This window comes from Nannospalax galili, unplaced genomic scaffold, assembly GCF_000622305.1.
Source record: "Nannospalax galili isolate Female #2095 unplaced genomic scaffold, S.galili_v1.0 scaffold751, whole genome shotgun sequence".
NCBI lineage: Eukaryota > Metazoa > Chordata > Mammalia > Rodentia > Spalacidae > Nannospalax > Nannospalax galili.
The window spans coordinates 3,990,056-4,016,097 of NW_008331125.1; the positions used below are offsets into that span (position 1 = coordinate 3,990,056).

Sequence of the window (26,042 nt, forward strand, 5' to 3'; positions counted from 1 at the left end):
AGATGGAGGATTTTTAGAAAATGAAAAAAATTTCAGAAATCAATTCAGAATAGAAGTGCCACCTTGTTTTCATGCCTACTATAAGTTGGGGAAATCTAGATATTTAACTTATTTTGGTATTTTTCTTTTTTAATTAAAAAAATTATTTTATTTATTATTTTTATTTTATGTGATCTCAGTATGAAGCCCTGGCTGACCTGGAGTTTGCTATGTAGTCTAGGATGGCTTCAAACTCTTGGAGATCCACCTGCCTCTGCCTCCTGAATAGCAGGATTAAAGGCCAGTGCCACCACAACTGGCTAAGCCTTTTTTTTTTTAATTTTAAATTTTGAAATGGGTGATTGTCTACGGCTGTTATGTATTTTGGACTACTATAATAAGCATTTCCCCCTTGAAAAATCCCACTCAAAATATCTTAATCCTTGAAGTAAAAGATAAAAAAAAGAAAAATCCTGATTTGTTTTTTAAAGAAAAAAATATTAAAACTCCTTTAGCTCGATAAATAGAAATAATCTCTTTTTGTTCTACTCTGGTGAACATAAACGTGTCCTGCATCTTATCGTCAGCCCCGTGTGAGAACCATCCATGTACACTTCTGCTCCATCACAATGTGGCACTGCCATCTTCATAGATTTTTTTTTTTTTAACAGCTATCAATACTTTTCTGGAAAAAATAAGGTTTTGGAATGTCAAAAGCAAAGGAAGTTTAGATCTCAAAGCAGCTCCAGAAGGAATTAGTCTGAGTCTTCGTCATCAAGATAGTCCTCGACGTTACTTAGAGTTTGAACCTCACCTGTTCCCTGCTTCTTTTTCAGGAGAGACACACAGGCAGCATTGGTGGCCATGTCCAGGGCCACCTGCTTCTCGTTGTTTCTTAAGTCTGTCCTCGCACCTTTTGCGAACAGCAACTGGACAATGTCTGCGTAACCCTTCCAGGCAGCAGCATGCAGAGCCGTGTCTCTCAACTTGTTCTGCTGGCTCAGCTCGATGTTCAGCTGAGTGAACAGCAGCACTTCCACTGGATCTTTGTGACCCCCATGACAGGTCCAGTACAAGGCAGTGCTGCCCGCTTTATCCAAGCCATTGACGAAAGAAAGGAAATTATGTTTATTGAAAGTCTGCCTTCTCGGCCAGGCATTCTTTTATCTTTCATTGAGTCCACACAGCCCCCAATGTATGCTTTATTATCCCATTTATGGATGACATCATAGACACTGCAACTATGAGTTAAGCTTGAGGCACGGGGCAAAGGGTGGAGCTGGGACACATACAGATTATGTGACTTCAGAAACCTGTCATTTTCCCAGTCCATGCTGATTTTTTAATTATTCTGTATCACCACAGATAAGCCTCATAACTACTGTGAACAAGTTTCCTCCCTTGTACAATGAGGAAGGTGGAATAGCTCATTGCTAGGTTTGTTGTTCCTTCTAACATTCGGGGCCATGAAGAACATGATGTGAGACAAGAGAAGACTTGATTGTCTTTCCTATAGGTAAATATTGAGGAGTAAGCCAAGGAGGAAAGGCAGAGGGGTGGAGCCGGGAAGATGTGCCTGCCCGCACCCCCAGCTCTCCTGGAGGCTAAGATGGGAGGCACACTTGAATCCACACATTCAAGGTTGCTTTGGACAATATAAAGAGATTCTTCACCTCTAAATTAACTAAAAATTTAAAGAACTGCATAAATTTAGACATTTGTAGCTTCCCAGAGGTTTTTTTTTTTTTTTTGAGATGGAGTCTCACTGTATAGCTCTGGCTGGTGTAGAACACTCTGTGTAGACCAGGATGACCTTAAACTTATGGAGACCTCCCTGTCTCTGCCTCCCAAGTGCTGGAATTACAGGCATGTGCCACTAGGTCTAGCAAAAGGTCTCTTTTTTTAAAACTATTTTAAAAATTGTGTGTGTGTGTGTGTGTGTGTGTGTGTGAGTTCATATGTGTATGGGTGCTTGCCTATGTGTGCATGTGTGGAGGCCCGAGGTTGACATTGGATATCTTTCTCTATTGCTGTCCACCTTAGTTTTGGGGACAAGGCTTCTCATTGTCTTGGCCCACTCTCCTATCCCCTGGTCAGTTCTGGGGTTACAGATGTGTGCCACCATGCCCAGCTTTTAAGTAGGTGCTAGAAATCTGGCCTCATGCTTGCATGGCAAGCACTTTTCCACTGAGCCATCTCCCCAGCCTCCTCTTGCCCCATAGAGAATTCTTAAAGTGAAGGCCCAACCTTTTGAAAAACATGATTTTGTTTCCAGAAATCTATATCACCCAAGGAATTTAAATGACTGTATGATATTCTCTTCTGTTTTGCATGCCTTTCAGATCCCTGTCCTTTGTACACAGTAGAAAAGATACCTTTTCACATAATATGGGCCTTTGTTAGGGAGAAGAGTATCTTCAGCTATGAAAGTTGCCATCACTGACATGGCTGACTGCATTCTCAATGCCTCCTTGCCTACCCTCCCTCCCTCTCTTCATCGCTCCCTCCTTCCCTCCCCCCTTCCTCCATCCTATTTTGGAGAAAAGGGGCAGGTTTTGCTTCTGGAACTGCTATGTTGCAATTTTCAGTTTTTACAAAACTGTATCAAATTTTAAAGAATCTCACGGGCACAATTTTACCAAGAAATTCTCGATATTTTGGGGAGTGGCATCAACCTGTCTTCTGATGGACCAAGTACCTTGAGGCAATACTCTTCTCTTGGTGGCTTGAGTACAATTAAATCTTATCAGAACAATCTGTGAATATTTTGAGGAACAGGAAAATGTGGGCTAGCTGGTAAAAATTCAGGAACAAAGTACTTCTTCAATCATTTGTAAAATATATGTAGTTTTGAAAATTGAGATTCATGTAATTTTGACTTGATTGAACTAGAAACTCTCAGCAAGAGCTTGATTTCCAGCCTGTTATCCAGACCAAAGAGGCTTGAATGAGCTTCTGTTAAGTACACAATTTCTGAGCTGGCTGAATTCTGCTCATCAACAGCAAAGGCATGCTGCAGTTGAGCAAAAGAGCTTCTGTGTCCTCTAATTTTCACTCTCTGAGCCATCAGGCAGCAAGAGCACACCATTCTAATAAGCTGTGCACTCTCCCAGAATAAATACAGGGCTACTTTCCTTTGGTCACTTTTCCAGGATAAGATAACACAAAGAGCTGGGAAATCTAAGATAACAAATACCATTGCACACACCAGTAATTGTTAAGCCACTCAGAGTCTTAGCTTTCCTACCTTTAAAATGGGAGTAATACCTACTGATCTGGTGTAGGATGGAAAAAAAGTAGGCCAGAGATAGGACTGGAGAGATGGCTCAGAAGTTAAGAGCACTGGCTGCTTTTGTAGAGGATCTAGGTTTGGGTTTCCAGCACCCACATGGCAGCTAACAACTGCCTATTACTCCAGTTCTGGGGTTCTGATACCCTCTTCTGGCCTCCACAGGCATTGCACATACAGGTATACTTACATATATGCAGGCACAACACTCATACACATGAAATTAAAAAAATTTTTTTTTAATTTACAAAAAGAAGTGGGCCAACAAGATAGTTTAGCAGGTAAAGGTGCTTGCTACCAAGCCTGACCACCTGAGTTTAAGTCCCAGAACCCATATAGTAGAAGGAGGAAATTGATGTCCCAAATTGCCTTCTGACTTCCACATGTGCCAATGGCATATGTGTGTCCCTCTACTACCACCCTCCCAATAAATGAATAAAATAAATGTAATGATTTTTTTTGAGCAGGGTCTTACTATGTAGTCCTGGCTGGCCTGGAACTGACCTATGTAGACTAGGCTGGCCAACTCACAAAGATTTGCCTGCCTTTACCTCCCAAGTGCTGAGATTAAATGTGCATAGCACCACACCTCGCTAAAATAAAAGTAGGTGTGTGTGTGTAGTTGTGTGTGTGTGCGCGTGTGTGTGTGTGTGTATATGTAAAATATCACACACAATACTTGGTGTGAAGAAGATAATAAAGTGTGCATAGCACCTGGTGTTGACTAGTGTTGTTTAATGAATGCCATGAAAACAGAGGACCTGTTTCCTTGTAAGACTGAAATGAGAGACATCTGAGCCCCTGACAGGCAGACCTACATGGACCTTTCCCCCACCCATGATCTGCTCAGGTATCTTTACCCAGAGCCTCTTGCCATTGGCCAGCTTGTTGGGCCTCCCTCAAACGTCCCACAGGTTAAAGGGTCACCTCTCCTTTTCTATATCACTAAACCTGTTATCCACACAATTTTGAGCACAGATAAAAATTTGTCAACAAAATGAAGGAGGAATTCTTCCACCCTTAGTTCCTGAACCTAAACAGTTATGAGAATTTAGGCATATGGTTTATTTCCAGTGACTCAAATTGTATGTACTTCTTAGCATAAGCCTAAAGGTGATTTGTCTTTATGAATACCATATTCAAGGCACTCAGTCAGAGGACATTTAAAAATTTTAGCAACAATGATGTTTCAATTAAAGGGTGTTAGGTACCTACAGCTGTCTGCCATGTGCTAGTAGTTTAAATATATCTACATATGTAGGTATGTGATATAAATTATACATACTTTCTAAAGAAACTTATTATAAAATTGGGAGATTCATCCCTAAAATGTAAATGATCCCAAATCCCACCGTTCAGAGTCCCTTTAATTGTTCATCCTCTAGACTCTTTAGATTACCTGTATTTGTGCATTTATGGTAAGAATGTAGACGGCTAGGGATACAGTCTGTGGTAGAATGCTTGCCTAGCTTGTTTGAGAGCCAGGGTTTGATTCCCAGGATTGTAGCCATCTGTTTTAGTTTTCCTTCTATTGCTGTGATAAATCACCCTGACCAAAGCAACTTGGGGGAGGAAAGCGTTTATTTCAGCTTACACTTCCAGGTCACAGTCCATTACTGAGGGAAGTCAGGGACTCAAGCAGAACCTGAAGCAGAAATCATAGAAGAATTCTGCTTACTAGCTCACTTGCTAGCTTGCTCAGCTAGCTTTCTTGTATAGCCTAGGACCACCTACCTAGGAATGGTACTGTCCACAGTGGGCTGGATCCACCTACATCATTTAACAATCAAGATAATGCACCCCAGACATGCCTACAGGCCAGTCTGATGGAGGAAATTCTTTAATTGAGGTTTCCTCTTCCCAGGTGACTCTAGGCAATAAAAACTAACCAGGACATCATTGTATAAGAAAATAGGGCCATATTGGACACATTGATTTTTTTTTCTTGTGAAAGAGGATTTATTTGTGAAGGAAAGTAGAATAACCATCATACAAGCCTCAATGTCCACATGCTCTTGTCACTGTGGTTGGCAGGGTATAGATCAAGAACACACTTTAAAATATCTTTTCAGGGGCTAGATAGATTGGCTCAGAGGTTAAGAGCACTGGCAGTTCTTACAGAGGACCTGTGCTTGGCTGTCAGATCCAACATGGCAGCTAACAACCATCTATAATCGCAGATCCAAGGGGTCCAATGCCTTCTTCTGGCCCAACAGACATTGCGTGCACATGGTGTACCTACATATATGCAGGCAAAACACATACACATAAAATTAAAAAATCAAAACCCCTTTTTGTTTTAGATATTCAACCACAGCATGATGGTTTGATATATATATATATATATATATATATATATATATATATTAATATTGATCACTTCCTTTGTGACACATTCGAGATACTGTAATACAATATCATTAGCAATCATCCTCATGCTAGATCTAAAGTAGATCTCCAGAGCTCTTCATCTTTCATGGCTGCAACTTTTTGATATATTGATTTTATACTTAACAATATCATGATAGTCTCTCTCTCTCCCTTTATCTATGTCTTCATTCAAAATGGCTATAATCTTCATAAATATGACCTGAATGTGTTAAGGCCTCACTTGAGTATAAATGTGGTAATGTTGGTTCTCAACATTAAGTATCTCTACAAATCCAACTCCAGTTTTCAGTCTTTCTCCTTAAATATTTCCATCTCCTAGAGTGTTACCTGTGTCTGGGGATTGGTCCTCCTGCATGCTGCTCTGAGCACCAAAGTCAAGTGTCCCCAAAGTTGGCAGCCCCGCTGGATGTGCTGTGGGATAACACTCTGCTCCTATTGTACCAACTCATCACAAAGTCCTGAAAATCTTCTGTTCTGAACATCAATAGAACTAAAACATCATCATTGTCTTCTAAAACCACCAGCCTTCATAGCTCTTACCACCCCTTGGAACTGAGAAGAAAAACGTATTTTCACTATGCTCAGGTAGCGTCCCATAGCAAAGTCACTCCAAGGTCAGTGTGTCCAGCATTAAGTTACATATGCTATTAATTCTTTCTCTGATGACCCTCCCACACTCCCTAGTCAAGAGTAGGATGACCAACCATTCCAGTTTGCTGAAACATCTGTGGCTTTAGCACTAAAAGGCTAAAAGCAGCACTTCAACAGAAAGTAGAATGGTTGATCCAGCAGGAGAGCAAATTTGAGGGCTGGTATCCATCAACATTCTGGACATACAAGCCTACACTTGTTTTCTCCTTTATGGAAAAATTTATCTTAGGATCCCCCCATCTGGTTTCCACTGGGGTCACATTCGTTAGACTTGCCTGTGAATGTGCAACCTCAAAAAGGCCTTTCAAGGCTAGGGAGATAGATCAGACAGTAAAGTGCTTGCTGTCTGAGGATCTGAGATCAATCCCCAGAGCCTACACAAAGAGTCAGATACGGCAGGCAGTGTGTGCCTATAATCCCAGTGCTGGGAAGGCAGAGACGGGAGGATCTCTAAGACCTGATGGCTGTCAGTCTAGCCAGGTTCATGATCTTCAGGTTCAATGACAGACTCTGTCTCAAAAAGATGAAGTGTGATTGAGGAAGACACCGATATGTGTGCACATATGTGCACACACACACGTGAATATATATACACACAAAAATAAATGAATGAATAAAAACCTTCAGATACTTTGTTCTCAAGAGGATTTCAGTCCCTCAGCCTGATGTGAGTCTTTTAAACCAGGTATACAAAAGCATATATGGTGGGAGAGACATTGCCTGCCCTGTTAAGTAAGCTCTGGAATCCCATTGCTTTCACATAAACAATACCATGGTGAACACCCTTGTTCTTAGACCTCTGTGAACAAATGTGCTTATTTCTTTTGGATAAATACCCCTAAGTATAATTGCTTTTGGGTTTTTTCCAGTTTTCCTCCAGAAGATCTATTCCTATTTACTCTTTTGGACTTATTTTTTAAACCATGCAAAAATATGTCCAGAGTAAAAGAACCTTTTCCCTGCTTCTAAGAGAGCTGAGCATGTTCCACACCAGAAAGTTCTTGCCAGTAGGGAAAGGAGAGAGCATGATTGGAGGGCTGGGAGGAAGAGTGTGAGAGCTGCCAGAAAGGGCATGAAGCTTTTGTAAGCACCTTATGCTCAGTGCTTTTTGGTTCCAATACAGCACATTCTCCTAGAATACCCATGTCATCCTGCTACACAACATTTCTTGTCCTGTCCAAATTCCTGCAAACCTTGGCCAAGGCATCCTACTTGAAAGAAAACCAAGGACTGATAAAATTCCACACAGGCTTATTCCCTTTCCTTGTTTGATTCCCATAGAATCTGCATGTTGGACCCTCGGAAGTGTAAGTGGCAAGACAGCCAGATCCAGGTCACCATTAAAAAAACAGTTGTCTAATTACTTACAGGCTGCTTAAGATGAAATAGGGAGTCTGCTTTAGAGGAACTGGGGAGGTAACTGGCATCATGCAACCTAGTCACCAGTCTTCCCAGCTGGCTAGATCAAGCTCCAAATGAGGGGATGTCTTGTACTTCCTAGGACCAGGAAAGCAGGCAAAAGCAGAAAGCAGGGAGCATATCAAACCATCTTACCACACCATCAACACACACTCTGGGCTGAAAACCAAGAGATGTGTATGCATAGGGCATGTGTGCTGTGATGGTTAACCTTGATTGTCAAGTACTGAAAAATCACTAAGGAGACAAACCTCTGGACCTTACTGTGAAAGAGTTTTTAGATTAGGTTAATTGTGTTGCGAGGACTTTCCCTAACTGTGGGCAGTACCACTCCATGTGCTGAGGTCCTGGCTGAATAAGGAGGAAGATGTGTGCTGAGTGCCAGCATTAATTTTCCTCTGCTTCCTAGCTAAGGATGCAATACCTTCTGGGACTTCTTCATTAAAATTAAACCCTTCCTTCCTCAAGTTGCTTTTATCAGATGTTTTGTCACAACCACAAGAAAAGTAACTAATAAAAGTAACCACTTCTATCATTTTTCAAATTCATATAAAGAAAATGTGACCATGGGGCTGGAGAGATGGCTCAGTGGTTAAGAACACTGACTGTTCTTTCAGAAGACCGGGGTTCTAATCCCAGCACCCACATGGCAGCTAACAACTGTCCATAACTCCAGTTCCAGGGGATCTGACGGCCTCTTCTATCCTCTGCGGGCATTGCACGACGTGGGTGGATTTATCTACATGCAGGCATAACACTCACACACATAAAATAAAAATAATAAAATATTAAAAAAAATGTGATCATTTAAAATAAAGAGAATGTCATGTTTGTGCAAACTCTTTGTAATTCCCTCGTATGTATGCAAGTCACTAGCAATGACCTGCTGTCCTTGAGCAGCATGGCAAGCAAATCAATATCAATACTAGATAGAATACAAATGTTGAGTACATTAAGTAAATATTCACTTACATAATTAACCATCCAAACTAACAACAATAACAAAACAGGAGACCTAATTCTCTCCAGTTCCCAAAGTGTCCTAGTTAGACAGCTGAGTCTGATCATGGTCCTGGCTGACCATGTTTCCAAACAAAGAATGGGCTGCTAGGCTGCTCCCTGCAGGAGAGTAATACTTCATTACCTGCCTGAAAAAAAGACAGCCTGATTCTTTCCTCTATTGAAACCTCCACAAATTCCTAATTTAAAAAATGTATTACATTTATTTATTTGTTTGTGTGTGGGATAGATGATAGGTATAGAGGGGGGATGGGTTTGTGAGTGCCACAGGGCATGTGTGGAGGTCAGAGGGCAACTTGTAGGAGTTGGTTCTCTCCTTCCACCATGTGGGTCCTGGGTCTCAACTCAGGTCATCAGGCTTGGCTGCCTCCTAAGAACTATATTGCCTCCTAAGATAATTTCCCCTCCAATATCATCAACAAAGTAACTCTTACCATATAAGTAGCCTGTACCACTTTTGAGTCTAGGATAGTTCAACTTAAAACCATTAGTTGAATTTCTGCAACCACCACCTTGTAGAAAGTTACAGGCTGAAGTTCTAGTCCACCTCTTTGCCCTTTGTCACCCTACTCGATATTGGGGAATAGCTAGTTTCCAAGATCCCTGGTTGTGTGCGAAACTGTAGTTTGCCATTGTAACTGCTGAAGGAAGCCTGAGGCGCTCTTCTGTGGCTTTTCCTCTGTGGTTCTCTTGAAAGACCAATTCCATGGCCCTTGCCTTCCTTTGCTGCATACACTCCTCTCTTTTATGCTTACCTGAAGTACCTGTTATGTTCTCATCTAGAGTTCAGATTCTAGATTGACTGCTACTTCCTCCAGCCTTATATCAAGACCCAGGTAAAGACCATCTGAAATGCATGTCTACATTGATTGTCGAGTATTGTCTGTGTTTCTGGGTTGATGGTAAGTTGTCAATCCCATCACAGTTCCCATGGAGCTAGCCCGTCTTTTCTGCTTGTATTGTTGTCTCTTGGCCATGTTGGCTTATTTTTGTCATATTTTCTGAGTATCATCTGATATTCCTTGAAATTTAATAATTATTTGAAGTCTGTGTTCTTCAGAAAGAAGCATTATCAGCCCACAATTACCTTGATCACACTCTTAATTTAGGGTTTTTAGGCCGTATGGTAGTATACGTTTAAGCACAAATTTTCAAAGCTAAGGCACAGGCAGATGAATGCCCTCTGTGAGGCAGACTCCCCCACTGAGGGTAGAGCCTTTGAGGGGTGGTATTTTCAGAATCTCCAGTCTCCCATGGACATATCTCCAGGCCACCAGGAGCAACCTTACCCTTACGTAAACGTTAGCTGCATTGCTTTCCATTTCTGTCCAAACCTTCAGTACTTTGCTCTTCAACATTTGGAAACTGCCCTCCCTTGAATGTGGACTAGACTTAATGACTTGCTTCTAGTGAACAGAAAAGGGTGGATGTGGTGGATATGACTTTGAAGATGTGGTCATAAAAGACATTGAGGCTTCTTCCTGGCTCTCCTTGGATCATTCATCCTGGGAAAAGCCAGCTGCAACATTGTAAGGGCTCTGAGGCAGGTATATGTGGCCTGAGGCCTCCCACCAAGTCATGTGTGTGCACCATCTTGAGAGTACATCTTCCAGTCCCAGCCAAACCCTCAGGAGACTGTAGCCCTGGTGAATATGTTGACTACAGACTCTCAGACAAATATGCTGATCATCAGCCCTCAGATTCCTCCCTCACAGAAGCTATGAGAAACTGTTATTTTAACCCACCAAGTTTTCTTACTAAGCACTAGCTTATGTCCTGGAATCCTGCTTCCTAGTCATTTCTGGCTTCTAACTATTTGCTTTATTACTGAAAAGAACATGTTTTGAAGAAAACGTATTTTATGTGGTATATTAGTTCTTTATTGAGAGCTGTCTGCTTATCCAGCCTGTCCTATTTCCCAAACCGAAGTCTTCACATTTGTTACCACATCCTCTTATCAAATCTAAAGCTGATGAAGTAGATGCATCAGCCTCAGGGGTTGTTGTAAGGGGGCTGATGGCTAAACAGAATAGTCTCCTCTTCTGGATCACTTTGCCAGCAAAGTCAGATCTGGGACCCAACCCAGGCATGGGCAACTCCAAAGTATGCTCATTTTAGATTTACAAACTGTTTTCCACAGATGACATTGAAAATACTGTTGTCTTCCAGTGGTGGTGGTGGAGAGGAAGAGATGGGAAAACTGGAGGCCTATCGGTAGTATGTTAGGCTACAGAAAGACTATTATGAGCCTTGAGTGGACCTCCAGCTATTTCTTGGAAAATGCATTTGGTCTCATGAAGTTCTCCTTTTCTATCTAAGGTGTCCCTGAGGGACCCTCTCTAAAGTATAGTCTTGAGTACTCTCTTCCTGTCTATCTTCTCTAGGACTGGGCGGCCCCACACCTTTCATCAATGCTCATTTGTAGACAGCGCTCTGCCGCCCTTGCTGTCCTACCTCTGAGCCTTTCTAGGATTTGCCAGCCAGAAGATTGCACAACCACATGATGAATTTGCAAGATCTCACACTCAAGGTTCTATCACTAAGCTGAGGATCATCTTCCAAAGAGAAGTAATAGAACTATCTAATCCTGATCTTGAGTGCACTTGTGGATATTAAATAATTTTCCCTGTGCTTGTCGAAAGTAAAAAAAAAAAAAAAAAAAAAGCAAAAAACCAATTGAATGGTAATTATCCACAAGGTTTAACAAATTCAGTTCATGTTGGTTTGATGGCATAACATGTGGCAGGGAAAGACTAGGTTTTTTAATGTATTTCCTAGGTTTTACATTTTATTGTAACACAAATGTAATTTCTGTGAAGGTAACAGGGTAAGAATATGCAAAGCCTTTCCCGCCTTCTCTACCAGCACTGGGATTTACATCATTAAGAGGGTCTATTTAGACAGTTAAAGGCTATATATTTGCAGATGGGATTTTAAGAGTGAAAAAGCCCATTTGAAACCCAGAAGTACTTAAACAGCCCTGCAATTTGATCTCAGATCCCCTCAGCCCTCCTTGCCTCCTGTCTGCCCATTCCAGCGCTCCTTTCACCTGCCAATGGCTGGAATGGCTGAGGCTTCCGAGGCCTTAGCTCCAGCTGCTACAAATTCTGTGAGTTTTACAGTGTTGGGCAGGTATCCGGGGTTCAAAACAGTAGCACCCATCTAGAAAGTTCCCACTCATTTATTTACTCATTCACCAAAATTTGCTGAGTATTCCCTTTGGGCTAACTGGGCCCCGGGAATGGAAAGGGTATAGAAGAGGGGCACTGTCCTCAGAGGCTCACAGATCATCATTAGCATATATGGACAGGCGAACATGTAGGAAAATGCATGGAGCATGCATGGCACAAGAATAGAAAACTGACAGCCCACCCACAGGGGAAAGTAAATGATCGAAGATGGGCAGGGGGTGGGGTGGCTTCTTACAGGAGTTATATCTGAATGGGCCATTAAATGCTCCCCTGCCACATCTTGTGTTTGATCCACTCTGCTTTCTAAGCTGTGCCCTTGCTACCTCACTGTTCCGAATCCTTTCATAGTTCCAAGTTATTGTCAAGCATGTTCCCCATCTCTTACCTTATCTTTGCACTGCATCTCCTGCTCCAACAAGCACCCAGCGTCCATTGGAGTTCAACATTAAGTCCTGCCATTTCTTCCTCTGTCTTTCTTCTTTAGACAGTGCTGGTCAGTGGAGCCATAATCGCCTCACACCTGGGCTCGTGCCTCCCAATTAGCTCCTTTTCCTCCAGCCTGTGTCTGTTGCTTTCACCTATTGGACGCACATCATCGAGAATCATCTTCCTCCAGAGTCACTTAGATCACACAGCTCTGCTCTTTGAATGCCCATAAAGGTTCCCGGTTGTCTCCCAAATCATATTCAGCCTCCTCTAGACTGAAGTTTTCAAAGCCTGCCACCAGCTAGCCCTGCTTCACCTGACTGCCAGCATCCTCCATGGCCTCCAATGGCCACTGTGCTCTAGCCAGCCAAAGCTCCTCCACCTGCCTTTCTGGACCTACACTGCCATCCCCAACTGTGTGGCTGTCTGAAATCACTGTGTGTGCACACTAACAGAGACAAGGGAAGAGGAAAAAAGGAAGGAAGCCAAACTCTCTTACATATTCTCTTAGCCTGGAAAGTTGTGGGACGTGAGTTCCAGGGTAGAGATGAAGGAATTAAAAGAAAGTGCTGTCACTGGATGGCAAGAGGGAGGGGCAGCCTGCCAGGTGAGGGCACTTATGCCCTCACTGTCTCTGACTGAGTGCTACGTGCTGTGCTGCGTCTTTCCCCAGGGTGCTCCATCAAGTCTCTTGGACCTGTACATTGAATTGCATCATTGATGACTCTCTGCAGCTGGTTTTCAGGGTAGAGAGAGCTCACAGGTTTTGCTTAGAAACCGTGGTCTTCTGACAGGTCTTCTCCAGAGTCTTACAGTACCTTCCTTCTTACCCACCCTGCTCAGACACTGGCGTTGGTTGTTTCAGTCTCTGAAATGTGTCAGAGACTGAAATCTGACTGAATCCTGGTCACTCCAGGATTTTTGTACCTGTTGCTTCCTCCATCCCACATCTTGATCACCTCTCTTATGTGACTAACCTTTGTTATTTTTCAGGCCTTAGCTTCCCTGTTACCGACCCAGTCTACCTTCATTGTCATTCTCTAAGACAACAGTACTCCATCCACTCTTTTATGGTAAATCTATATGTGATCATTTGTTTTCTCATCGACTAGCCACTTCGTCTATTAGGCTGCAAGCTCTGTGAGGCAGGCCATTAGTCTTGTCCATTGAGTCACTCCTATAAAATGTCTGGAACAGCTCAGGAATTTGGTGAATATTTGCTGGATGGCCAGCACCTTGCTCAGTCCACATCATCTGAATTTTCCAAAGCACAGGTGTGCTGCAATGGCTATATTTTCAGTCAGAGGGAAATACTGTGTTCTTTAAGAAACTTTAAAATGCCTTGCGTGGCCAGTTCATCAAGCCATTATTTGCTGCCTGCCAAAATCTGTTCCTGTTCCTCCTACTTGCAAGACACTTACCTAGCCAATCCATCCTTCAGCAAGTCTGGAAGTTGTATACTGAAATGTCTACAGAAATCAAGCAAGTGGCTGTGAGGTAGGTCATAGGTGGGACAATGGGAACAGTTTTTCCTCAGTCTCTCTTCAGCTTTAGTGAGTTGTTGGAATGTAAGAAAAGCAGGCTCCATACTGTTAGAATTTCCAATTTTAGAAATAATGCTAAAATATCAATTCTCATGCGAAACATCTCTATTTTTAAGTCATGCAGGAGGCATATTTCTGTGGGGTGTTTTTTTTGTTTTTTTGTTTTTTTATTTTTTTATCAGCTGGACAGTGAGCTTCTCTGTTCTAAGGAACTGCTTGACAGCTGAGTTAATATGTGGCAGCCATGCTTCCGTTCCCATGTCTAGTGCTGGCCCCTCAGCCAACACTGGGCTTGAAGCTCCTGGAGGGCAGAAATGGTACCACTATGTTTTTTTATATTTTCCCCAAAGCAGTTTGTGGGTCCTGTACCTGCTCTCTCAGTGCTGCTTTGTATGAAGGGAGCAGCCAGATTGGCTGTCTTGCCAACAGAAGCCTAGCCTGTGAAACTCAGAAGTACAGCTCTTCATATAGGCTTATGGGTATCTACTAAGCCTCATCCCTCCATCACCACAAGAACAGACTCTCCGCTTGATCTTCTCTCTGCCTTATGTCCTTGTTGAAAAGCATCTTTGTCCTATGCTGTGATTATGGTGTTACCTTTGTAACTGTAAGTCAGCAAACTAGAGTGACGGTGGATTCATCCAGCATCAAGAACTGAGGTGTCGAATGTCATTAAATCAACCAGATAATTAGAGCTAACCAGCACTTCAGTGACCAACATTTTTTTAAAAATATAAATAATTTATTGAGAATTTCATGCATGTAAGGTGTTTTGATCAAATCCATGCCCACTCTCTCCCCTCTAAGTCCTCCCATATCTCCCCATCACTTTTTTTCTGATAACTTCATGTACTGTTTCTTCTTCTTTGATTTTTTTTTAAATGGGGCTTTTGGCTACTCTAATATTCTCCCCCTGAAAAGGTAACCCTAAAACCCCTAAGGATTAGATAAAAGCTCCCAAATATTTTTAAACTTTGGAACAGAGTACGTTTCTAAGAGGCCAGAGGACATTGTGAGTTTTAGCCAAGAAACTGGCTCTTTTCTTTGGGGTCGTTTTACCCTAACTGCATAGCGAATTCCTACCTCCTATTTTTATCACACCATCCTCTGAAGAGGTTACCCAAATCGCAATAGGGAATCAGGATGCAGACCGCTCTGACTTCCTCCACGTTGAACCGGGATGCAGGGTGAGGCAATTGGAGTACCCCTTCACTGGGTCTATCTAAAAGATTCCCAAATTGCATAACTCTTATCTGTAAGGGGAAAAGAAGATCCTTGAATTGTGATGAACAGAAGATATGAAGGAGAAGTGAAGGCAAGAGTAATTAGCATTACTAGTTCTAGATGGGGAACTGGAACTAGAAAAAAGACAGAACAGGGCAATTTTCAAATGTTCATATGAGAGTCCATTAGAATTTCTTGACAAGGGCTTCCAAAAGCATCCCTCTATCAGGTTCCTCCTCATTTTTTTTTTGTCTCCCAAGGCTGGACTCTAGAGTGATGGATTCAGGATTTGTTTTCAGGCACTTTGATAGCGGTTGGAGTGGTTAGAATCAGTGTCAGTTCCTTCTCAAAGGCTTCTAGACGGGGGAGAAAATAAATTTATCCATCATTTTAGAACAATAGCTGGTTGAGTGACCAACATTTTAAAGAGTAAATAGAAACATCTCCAGATGTATGACATGCCCTCTTGCCTTTTCGGTTTTAATATTATTTCTTGTCTTTATTTTTCTCCAGGACATAACCAAAGGGCAGAGAGTGGCCATTGCCTTCCTCCTTCCTCGGTCCTCAAGCCTCCACTTCCCTATTCCTAACAGAAGTCTATACCACCATTGTCATAGGCAGAGGTTCCTGTGACAGTCTGTGCATAGGTGCCAAAAAAGCAGTGTGCTATGACACCCCACCATACCTCATTTTTAAAAAACTTAAATCTTGGTTATCAAGATAGGAAGAGCAGTCCCACACATTCCATCAACACATCTTAGAGAGGCAGTTAATGTCCACTAAGCAATCTTCCATTGGTGGGTATGTAGTCATTTCCAATCTTTTGCTTAATAAAAAATCATCTTTGTGTTTATTCCATTGGTTAAATTTTAAGAAGAGAATTTCTGGTTCTAGGAAAGGATATGCATATTAGGCATTTAAATAATTATTGTCACACCTCCTTCCATAGGGTTTGCATAGATTTGTCTCCTGCCTCCACTGTGTGAGGACTCCTGTGTACACCTATAGCAGCTCTGCGTGCAACCAGACTTCTCTTTTAAATGTTTGTCAGTAAAGAAAGACTAGTTGTACATTTATGTTTTGGAAGTATATTTTCATTGTGGAATGTGACTTTTGTAAAGTGTCCTTTGTCTCGTCGTTTTCTGCTTCATTTCGACCTCATCTCACATTCAGGTTGCAGTATTTACTTTCTTGTCTCCATTTTTTCTTATAAATCTTTATCTACCCCACCCCTTCAATATACCATTTTCAGAACAGGTTTAGGTTTCAGAAAGACTGGCACAGGTACAGAGAGCTCGCATATTCCCCCTTTCCACACAATGCCCCCAAATCCTCTTATTATTTACATCTTAATCTAGTGTGACAGATTTGTTGTAATTGGCAAACCAATGTCAATGTATACTGTAAAGTGAAGCTCATAATTCAGTTAGATCCTTCTGGTGCTGCTCATTCTCTGAGTTGGGACAAATATATAGTGACATGTTCCTACAACCGTTTGTCCACATAGAGCACTTTCACTGCCCCCAAAGTCCCCTGTGCTCTACCTGTCTATCCCTCCCATGGGCTCTTCTTGAATCGCTGGCAACTGCTGATCTATGTGCTGTCTCTGCAGTTTTGCCTTTTACAGAATCCTGTGTAGTTGGACTCATGCAGTATGGCACCTTTTCAAACTGGCTTCTTTCACTTGATATTATGCCTTTTCATGGCTTAATGCCTTTTCATGGCCTAATAGTGCATTTCTTTTTAGTGCTGAATAATATTCCATTGTGAAGATGTACCACTATTTGTTTAGCCATATACCTAGTGAAGCACATTTTGGTTGATTCCAATTAGGGGCAATTATGAATGAAACTGCTATAAACATTCATGTGGATATAAGTTTTCAACTCATTTGGATAAAAACCTAGGAACATGTTTGCTGGATCGTATAGTAAGAATATGTTTAGCTTTCTAAGAAACTGCCAAGCTGTTTTCCAAAGTGGCTATACCATTTTGAATTCCAAACAGCACTGAATGAGAGAGTTCCTGTTGCTTCACATTCTTGCCAGCACTTAGTGCTGTCAGTGTCTTGGATTTTAGCCCTTCTGATAGATATGCACGTTAATTTCCATTTCCCTAATGACACTGAGCATCCTTTCTGTTTGTCATCTGTCTTCTTACTGTGGTATCTTTTCAGATCTTTTCCTAGCTTTTAACTGGGCTGTTTATTTACTTAATGTGCAGTTGTAAGTGTTATTTATATTTTGGTTATAAGTCCTTTATCTGATAAATGTTTTTCAAATATTTTCTCCCAGTAGCTTGTCTTTAACTCGTTCACTTTTACAGCTCTCTTTTTATGAGTGAAGTGTGATGATGTAGAAAACAGCTCTTACCTCAGAGGGAATCAGAGGGAATTTATTCTGGAGCTAAATATTAATGAGCATGGCCTGGGAATACAGATTTAGGTTACTCCAAATTTCATCTTCCACCATGGTAATGGTTTTATGAAGTTTTAATAACAACAAAGAAAGTAATAAATCAACACACTTTTAAAATGTGTTGGGGGCAAACCTCAGGTAAGCAGGCTATAGCAAAGAGGGAAAATCAGTTACAGACCTTAGATGCTATCTGATGACATTCTTAGTTTGGGGGTTGGTGGGAATTACAGGTCTCATCAAATAACACAAAAGGACTCATCTGATAGTCACAAGGATGTTAGGTCATGCACAGAGCTAGACAATATATGGCTATTTAGGGAGCTAAGATAAATCAAAATAATTTGGCTCTAGACCTGTAACATTCCAACTTCTCCACAATTATAGAAGTTCTATTCATCAGCCTTACAGAAATGTTCAGTGTGGATGTAGCTTCTTTTCAGGAATTTCAGTTAACAGGTGGACTAGCCTTTCTGATAAGTATGCATCTTTTTATGAACTATGTAGTGTGTCCTTTGTTCCTTTTATGTTAATGACTTAATATACATAGTAAGATTTAGCCATTATTTGAGAATTAGTCATTAACTGCTTTTCTGTCTTGAGCTTTTCATAAAAATATTTTATTAATTCTTTAAAAACCATACAATGCATTTTGATCACAATTTCTCCCTTCCCCGGATCCACCACCACCTCCTTATCCATCCAACTTTGTGTTCTTTTGTTTTCTCCCCTCTGCCACCCCAACCTCCCCTTGCCACGCCTCTCCATGGAGTCTAATTTGTGTTGCCCAAATTCTCTTGGGTGTGGAACCTGCCCTAAGGTGTGGTTGGTCTGTTAGGGCTCCCACCCTTAAAGAACACTTACACAGCAGCTATCAAATGCCAATAGCTCCTCCATTGGGGTGGGACTTCATGTCCCCATCTCCTCCCATACTCCCCCATGGTGATATTTTGTCTGGCTTGAACTTGAGTAAGTCTTGTGAATGCTGACACAACTCTTGAGTTTTTCTATCTGTTCCTCGTTTGTTTTTAATATTTTATTTATTATTTTTATTTTACGTGTATGAGTGTATTGTCTGCATGTATGTGAGTGCACCCATGTCATGCAATGCCTCGGAGGTCAGAAGAGGGCTTTGGATTCCCCTGGAACTGGAGTTAAGGATGGTTCGTAGCCACCATGAGGGTGCTGGGAATCAAACCCGGGTCCTCTGCAAGAGCAGTCAGTGCTCTTAATCATTGAGCCATCTCTCCAGCCCCTTGTTTGTTTGTTTGTTTGGTTGGTTGGTTGGCTTGGTTTTTTGTTTTGTCTTTTTGAAGCAGGGTCTCCCTGTAGCCTCAGCTCTCCTGGAACTCACTATGTAGACCAGGCTGCCTTGAACTCACAGAGATCCACCTGCTTCTGCCTCCCAAGTGCTGGGATTACATGCGTGCGCCACCACACCCGGCTTTGTTTGTTTTTTAAACGGCTTCCTTTTCTCTTCCTAGGGTTTAGGACCTGCACCCTCATGTCTTGCTTCTCTTAAGGGTCTGTCTTTTGAAACTCCTGCTTCCTTTTGCAATTTTCTGGCTCTGATAATGAATCCCTGATACTAGAACAATATAGTTTATTATAAAATCCTGGGAAGCTTGATTCATGAGTCAAGTTCAAAGAAATACTTCGTCTATCTGTCTTCACTATTCAAAAGTCTTTATTGTTTTCTGGGTTTTGATCTTCAGAATATTCAGAGCTGTCCAGCAAATGAATTTTTAGTTCTAGTGTTCTCTGATGGGCAATTTGAGGATGCTCATGGGCTGGAAACCCTAGTTATGAGGAGAGCCCACAGCCCACAAAATACGAGAAAAAGAAATGTAATTGCTTTGAATACAGGAACATGTGTTCTCTCCCTCCCTAAAGTAGTAATGAATTTATATTTTTGTAAAACTTTAAGCAAGCATCTGTGCAGTGGTGTTTTCTTGAGGGCTCTGTGTAAACACCCCCCGACCCCTGCTTTCAGTGCAGGAATGCTTGTGCATTTGTGTGTGGCTCTGTAACTGAAGTTTCCTGAGTGATGCCCAGGAAGGGGATCAGCTGTGGTGGCAGGCCAGCGGCCTCCCATAGATGGCAGTAAACACACTTTTTAGCACTTTCCCTCTTCCTTCAGAACAGTCTCTTCAGGGAAAGAAAATGAACGCGGAAACTATGGAGTAATAATTAGCAAACAGACTATAGTCAGTTGAAAAATTGGCAAGAAGCCTTATTAAAGGATGTAATAATAGTCATATTTTGCACTTGTAATAGAGCCTTTTATCTCTAGGCTTCCAAGAGCCTGTCTGAGCCATACAGGGAGGAAAAAGAAAGAGAGAGAGAAGGAGAGAGAGAGAGAGAGAGAGAGAGAGAGAGAGAGAGAGAAAGAGAAAATGTGGGCACATGCAAAAGGAAAGGGAGGGAAGGAGGGAGGGAGGGAGAAAGCCTGAGCTGGGAGTCAGGAAAGGTTGGTGCTGTTTGACATTCTGCATTCTGCGTGGTTCTCTCATTTCAAAGTGAAGGTGGCAACATCTTCCTTGCATTTAAATACAAGGAATTGTGCAGGTTGGGGAAGAAGAGGTAAGCACTGCCCTGTGAAGTGAGCCAGCTATGCTCCTGGGCTAATAGCAAAATCATGCTTTTCTCAAAGTGGTCTTCCTGTGAAAATAACAGCAGAGCTTTAAATACTTTGCCTTGGATGCACACAGCTGGCATTATTATTCACAGTGTATGAGGCACACCGAGGAATGTTTTTAGACCCTCTTTCATGTATCAAGGTGTAATTGTCAGCACTTCCTCATATTGATTCCTACGAGGGTGGAATAAATACTGCTGCAGATGGATATCAGTCCTGTGAACTCCCTATCTTTCATTCTTTATCACTGGCAGTGGAGGTAGCAGAAGAAAATGACTCCTAAACATGGATACACAGCAAACACCTTAAATCTACAAGATAGGGCTGTTCCTGTCCTACATTAAATCTGCATCTTCAATTTCTCACACAAAGGCCCGATCTATTGAAATCTCGGAACATTAAAATTCTCCTTCTTTGTTGTCAAGGTTCAGTAACTTGACAACCTGAAGACAGACACCCTGACTGTTTGAGGGAACGTAGGTTTGGAAATAAAGTAGAGCAGCTTTCTCTGGCATGAAAATTTACTTGGGTTTTGATAGCATGAACATTCTATAATAGCCACTTTTTCTTTGGCTGTGTTGCTTTTACCTTGGGTAAGGTAATCTCTCTGAATATCAATTTCCTCGCTCTAAGAATTCTTAACTCCAAGAATTGGTTTAAGGATTAGATAGATGGAATGGCATTTAACAAGACACCTATTACTCTATAGGTATTAATGTCTGTTGATCATTAAAAATAAAAATACATACAAAGAGAGATACAGAGAGACAGAGACAGAGAGATGATGTAGAATTCTCTTGTGTTTCTTGGTGCCACAGAAATTCAGGCTAATAGGTTTAAATCCTCAAAACCCGAATCTTAGTTCATCCTACAAAACCATGACCTTACATCCATCTTCTTATTCTTCTAAATCCTTTAGAAGAGTCTCAGATTAGTTTAACATCCAGCCTGTTGATACATAGACCTCAGTTCTTCAGTTATTTTCTTCACAAGAAAACGTCCTAACCTCTCACAATAACACAGACCCAGTGATTTGATTGGAAGTACCCACTGATGAGAAATGGGCATCACGCCTCAGAGCCTTTGGTCTTGCTGGTCCTCCCTCAGGCTTCACTGTCTGTCAGAGGTGCCAGCCATAGCATAGACCTTACCACCCAGGCAACAACAGCTCTGGGCAGTGGGACCCAGTCCTCCCATCCTTTCCAACTTCTGCTTGGGTAACAAACAACTTGACTTGGCCCATAAACATGTTTCAGTCTCCTAGAATTTTAGAACATATATCTTCCCTCAATACATTTGTATCATTAATTCGCCAAAAAACAATAGCCAACATTCTTATAGATTCCTCTGTTTCCCTTGTTCTATAGGCCAATCTATTCTTATTTGTGTGTCCGTGAATACATAATTAAATATAGTAACATGCTGTGCTGTGTGCCCTGAGAGGCATTTGCAGATAGCAAGCTATTCTTTCAAGGCTTATCTAGGGTTATCTTTTAGAATGTTAATCTGTTTATGTAGAAAGCTTTTCTGTTCACTGCCTTCCTGCTTGTCTGATTTTTGGTTTTTCACCCAGAATACAACACCTTTTCTTGGTGCCCTAAAGTTATCAGTATGTGTAACTGTCATGATGCTCTGCTTGCTGGGCTATTGACTGAGGTGTTTGTGGCAGTCAGCACTAGCACTCAAGGACCCCAGATTCTTGGGTGCTTGGAGTGACTACATCTTGTTCTTTTCTCCTGCTCTCTTCTCCCCTTGCCTCCTGTGTGTGCTCCCTGGCTGCAGAAGTAATCCCTTCCCCTCCCCTTTCCATTTGCAGCTTCCAGGCACATTCAGGATGATTTTGAAGTCAAAGCCACAGCCACAGACCTCCTTGTAAGGATTCTCCGTGTAAAACCAGTGACTGGCAACTATCTCTTGAGAGCATTCTCACTGGTCTTTTTGAGCTCTCCTGGTTTGTGGCTGTTTTAGATTACTTAAATCCTGGAAAATTTATTTGAGGGGTGATCTGTTGCTGCATTACTTTCCCACTGGTCTCATTTAAAACTCAATGACATTTTGGTCTTCACATAGATGGCACACACCAGGGAGCTCCTGCTCTGACAAATATCAAATTTGTTGGTCAAATATCACCCCCTCAAAAAATGTGGGGGTCAGAGGGATAAATTTATTACAAATTTAATTTTTATTACATTTATTTGTGTGTGTATGTGTTTTTATGTGTGTGGATATGTATGCCATGGAAGGGGTGTATGTGTGTGTGCGTGTGCATGCATGTGTGTGTGAGTGTGTGTGTGTGTGTGTGTGTTTAAGGGAAACTTACAGGAGTCTGTTCTCTTCTCCCATCATATAGGTCCCAGGGATTGAATGAGGCTGTCAAGTTTGGCAGCAAGTGCCTTTACCATCTGACCCAAATGTCACCAAATTTTGAATGTCACCCTGGATCATACCACTATAAGACCTCAGTTTCTAGTGATGATCTGAAATCAGTGAATCACCAATGAAAGACAAAATGATTTATGTCACCAAGTCCCAAAACTTTTTGGATGACCACATGAAACTTCCATTTCTGACCATAATGGTTCCCTCCGCAACCTTTCTTCTGTCTTTCTTTCTTCTCTCTTGCTTTTGTTATTGTTTGGGGTTTTAGGTTGGTTTTGCATCACAAAAGGAACTGTATGTCACCAAGTCCCAAAACTTTTTGGATGACCACATGAAACTTCCATTTCTGACCATAATGGTTCCCTCCGCAACCTTTCTTCTGTCTTTCTTTCTTCTCTCTTGCTTTTGTTATTGTTTGGGGTTTTAGGTTGGTTTTGTTTTTCTAGATTATTTTTGTGACTAGGGACAAGGTCTTGCTCCATGTCCCATGCTAGCCTGGACTCATGCTGTAGCTTAAGGTGGCCTCAAACTCATGGCAATCCTCCTGCCTCAGCCTCCCAAGCTCTAGAATCACAAGCATGAGTCACCATGCCTAGCTTACCTTTTCTTTCTATTGAATCAGTAATTTTCTTTTTCACTGATAGCAGCCAAAACATAAGAATATGAAAATATTTTACATTTAAACTGAGACAAACTATTAGTGACTGTCAACAGCAAGGAACTTTTCCTTTTCTAACTTTAAGGATAATTATGCTACTTTGGTAAAAAAATAAAAAATTTGATCTCTAGCAGGATTTTCCCAGTGTGAATGTGTTTCTTCTGAATTCCACATTATTAACAGTTGAAAATGAAGTCCTTTCTATGGTTCTGGAAACACCTATGACTCCTCCATCACACTGGGATTGGACACTACCAAGGGGCGTGCACCTGACTGATGTGTAGACACTCTCGGGCTGTTGAGTTATTTGGGGAGGTGGCTAGGTGAGGTGTCCTGAGTCCATGCCATTTACATATTAGCCTGGGAAGATATTTCTGAAAGTCATGCACATCTTGTCTGTGCTTTTCTTCAGGCACAGCATACCAGTATGATAAATTACTATCAGACTACCTGTCAAAATTTGGTTAAAATTGTGAGCCCTGGCAAGTGTCTCAACCTATCTTTGCCTCCATTAACACAGGGCTAGAGAGCTCAGTCAGTAAAGCCCTTGCCTTGAAAGCACAAGGATCTTCGTTTAATCCCCAGAACCCACATAACAATGCAGGCATAGGCTTGTGATTTAATAATTTCAGCACTGGGGAAGCAGAGACAGGAGGATCCCTGGGGCTTCCTTGCCAGCTAGCCTAGCCTAATTGGTGAGTGCTAGCCCAATGAGAGACCCTGTCTCAAAGAAGGGAGATGGAACTCCTGAGGATGAAATCCAAGGTTGTTCACTTGCCTCCATACAGATGCACATACGTATGCATACTCACCCACAAACACATGTGTTCTTGCACACACAGGCGTACACACACACAAATAAAAAGTAGGTTCAGTGTTTGCTGCAATATTGTGTCAATGTTAATGAAATCAATAAACGTAAAGTCCTTAGAATAAAGCCCCAAACACAGCAGCATTATTTTTGCATTTTTTGCTATTTTCATAGCAAGGGTTTGGACACTCAAGAATAAGGCAGGAGGGGATGAAAGGAGGAGAGGATGTCATAGATGCCATGGCCTTTCTGTGTATGGTGAGGTTGTAAAGAAATTCCCTGTAACTTGCTCTGGGAAGAGAGGGAGCTGGCTACTGCTTCCAGAGCACAGGACAGATGTGTGTTTTGTGATTAGTCACAAGGTAGAAAGAACAACTGAAAGCAAATAAAAGCAAGGTCTTCTAGCCAATATCGTGGGTACCTGAGTTTAGACATTGCAAGGGGAAGCTACTGGGCCTTTGCCTGCATCCTGAGATGGCACAGCTTCTCACCAGAAAGACAAATACCCAACCCCACTGTGCACACTCAGCCTAGAAGCCACGATTCCATTTATAGGTTTTTCCTTCAATTCTCAACCTCATTTTCCTGAAAGAAGCCTAGTGATGGGATTGGATGATTTATGTTCTGCTACTCTGTTCATTCTAGAATGTGAGACACACAAGCACACACACACACACACACATACACACATATACATACACTCTCATACACAGATACATATACTCACATACACACACAGACACATACACTCACATATACACACACACACACCACTTACATACTCACGTACACAGACACACACATACTGATACACTCATGCACACAACATACACACACACATACACAACCCCCCCACACTCACATACCCACAAACTAACACTCACATACTTTCGTTTTGGAAAACTATTTTTTTTGTTGGTGGCCAAATTCAAATCTCACTCTAGAAGGACTGTCCTCCACAGCAGTGCATGTGTACTATAGAGATGAGACGTTGGTATTTTAGGACTAGCTGTAGAAGCTATTTTCAGGCAGCTGGGACTTATGTTTGTTACAAATTAGCCATGTGGTCTTTGCTCATGCCAGGGGTTGCAGTCATCCTTAGTATCTGTACAGAATGTGAGGATATCGAACAATGATAAGTTTTATATGAATCTGAAAAACTATTCCTCTGCCCAGCATTGGTTGTGGGAGATCCAGCTGTTTAGATGTCATCCCCTGCCACACTGGAGTCTCCTTGAGAGCTGGGACCTTTTCTTTGACTCATGCTTGGAAGGCATGAATGTCATCTGTCAGGGCAATGAGATCAATGCAAAGCCCAAATCTAGCTATGCAATCTTCACCCATCTTTCCGGCACAGCGCTGTTGGGCTACAGAAGAGAAGCGACTGCTGTTCATGTATTTTTTACATCTCCAGCCAACTGCCACATGTATGTCACCACCTAACTCTCACTTCCAAGCGGCTGCTTGTCTTTGGTCCATGAGGACTGTTTGGCCCTCACACACAGTTTTATTCCTCTCATCCTCTGGTGACCCATTCTAGTTCATCAACTCCCTTTTAAGATGCTGCTCATAGAACTGACCTTACTGACCCCTCCTCCCACCTACTGCCCTTCTGTCTTCTGGTCTCCTTGTTCATTGAACTGCCCGTCATTCACACTGACCTCTTCAAGCTCTGCCACCATACCTCCCATCAGGCACTACATCCTATTGATTATTCCAACTAAATATTGAACCACTATAGTGGGTATTCAGACAGAAATATAGTAAAGGAATATAAATGAATAAAACCCATCACTTTATATTCATCCCTGTTACTTCCCCCTTGAACAAGGACTTTGTTTTGCTTTGCTTTTGTTTTCTTTAAATTTCAAATGTACAAAAAGTTGAAAGAAATTATGATGAATATCCACATGCCATCTCTCAGGTTCAATTGTTATTCTCTTGCCTCAGTTGCTTCTCTCTTCTAACACACACACACACACTCACACTTTAAAAATGCTATTGTGAA

The 26,042-nt window shown here is 41.8% G+C and overlaps 1 pseudogene; it reads right to left on the reverse strand.

Annotated features, from left to right (window-relative positions):
• Nucleotides 1-734: 734 nt before the first annotated feature.
• LOC103724615 lies at nt 735-25,716 on the reverse strand (annotated as a pseudogene).
• Between the last annotated feature and the right edge of the window lie 326 nt (nt 25,717-26,042).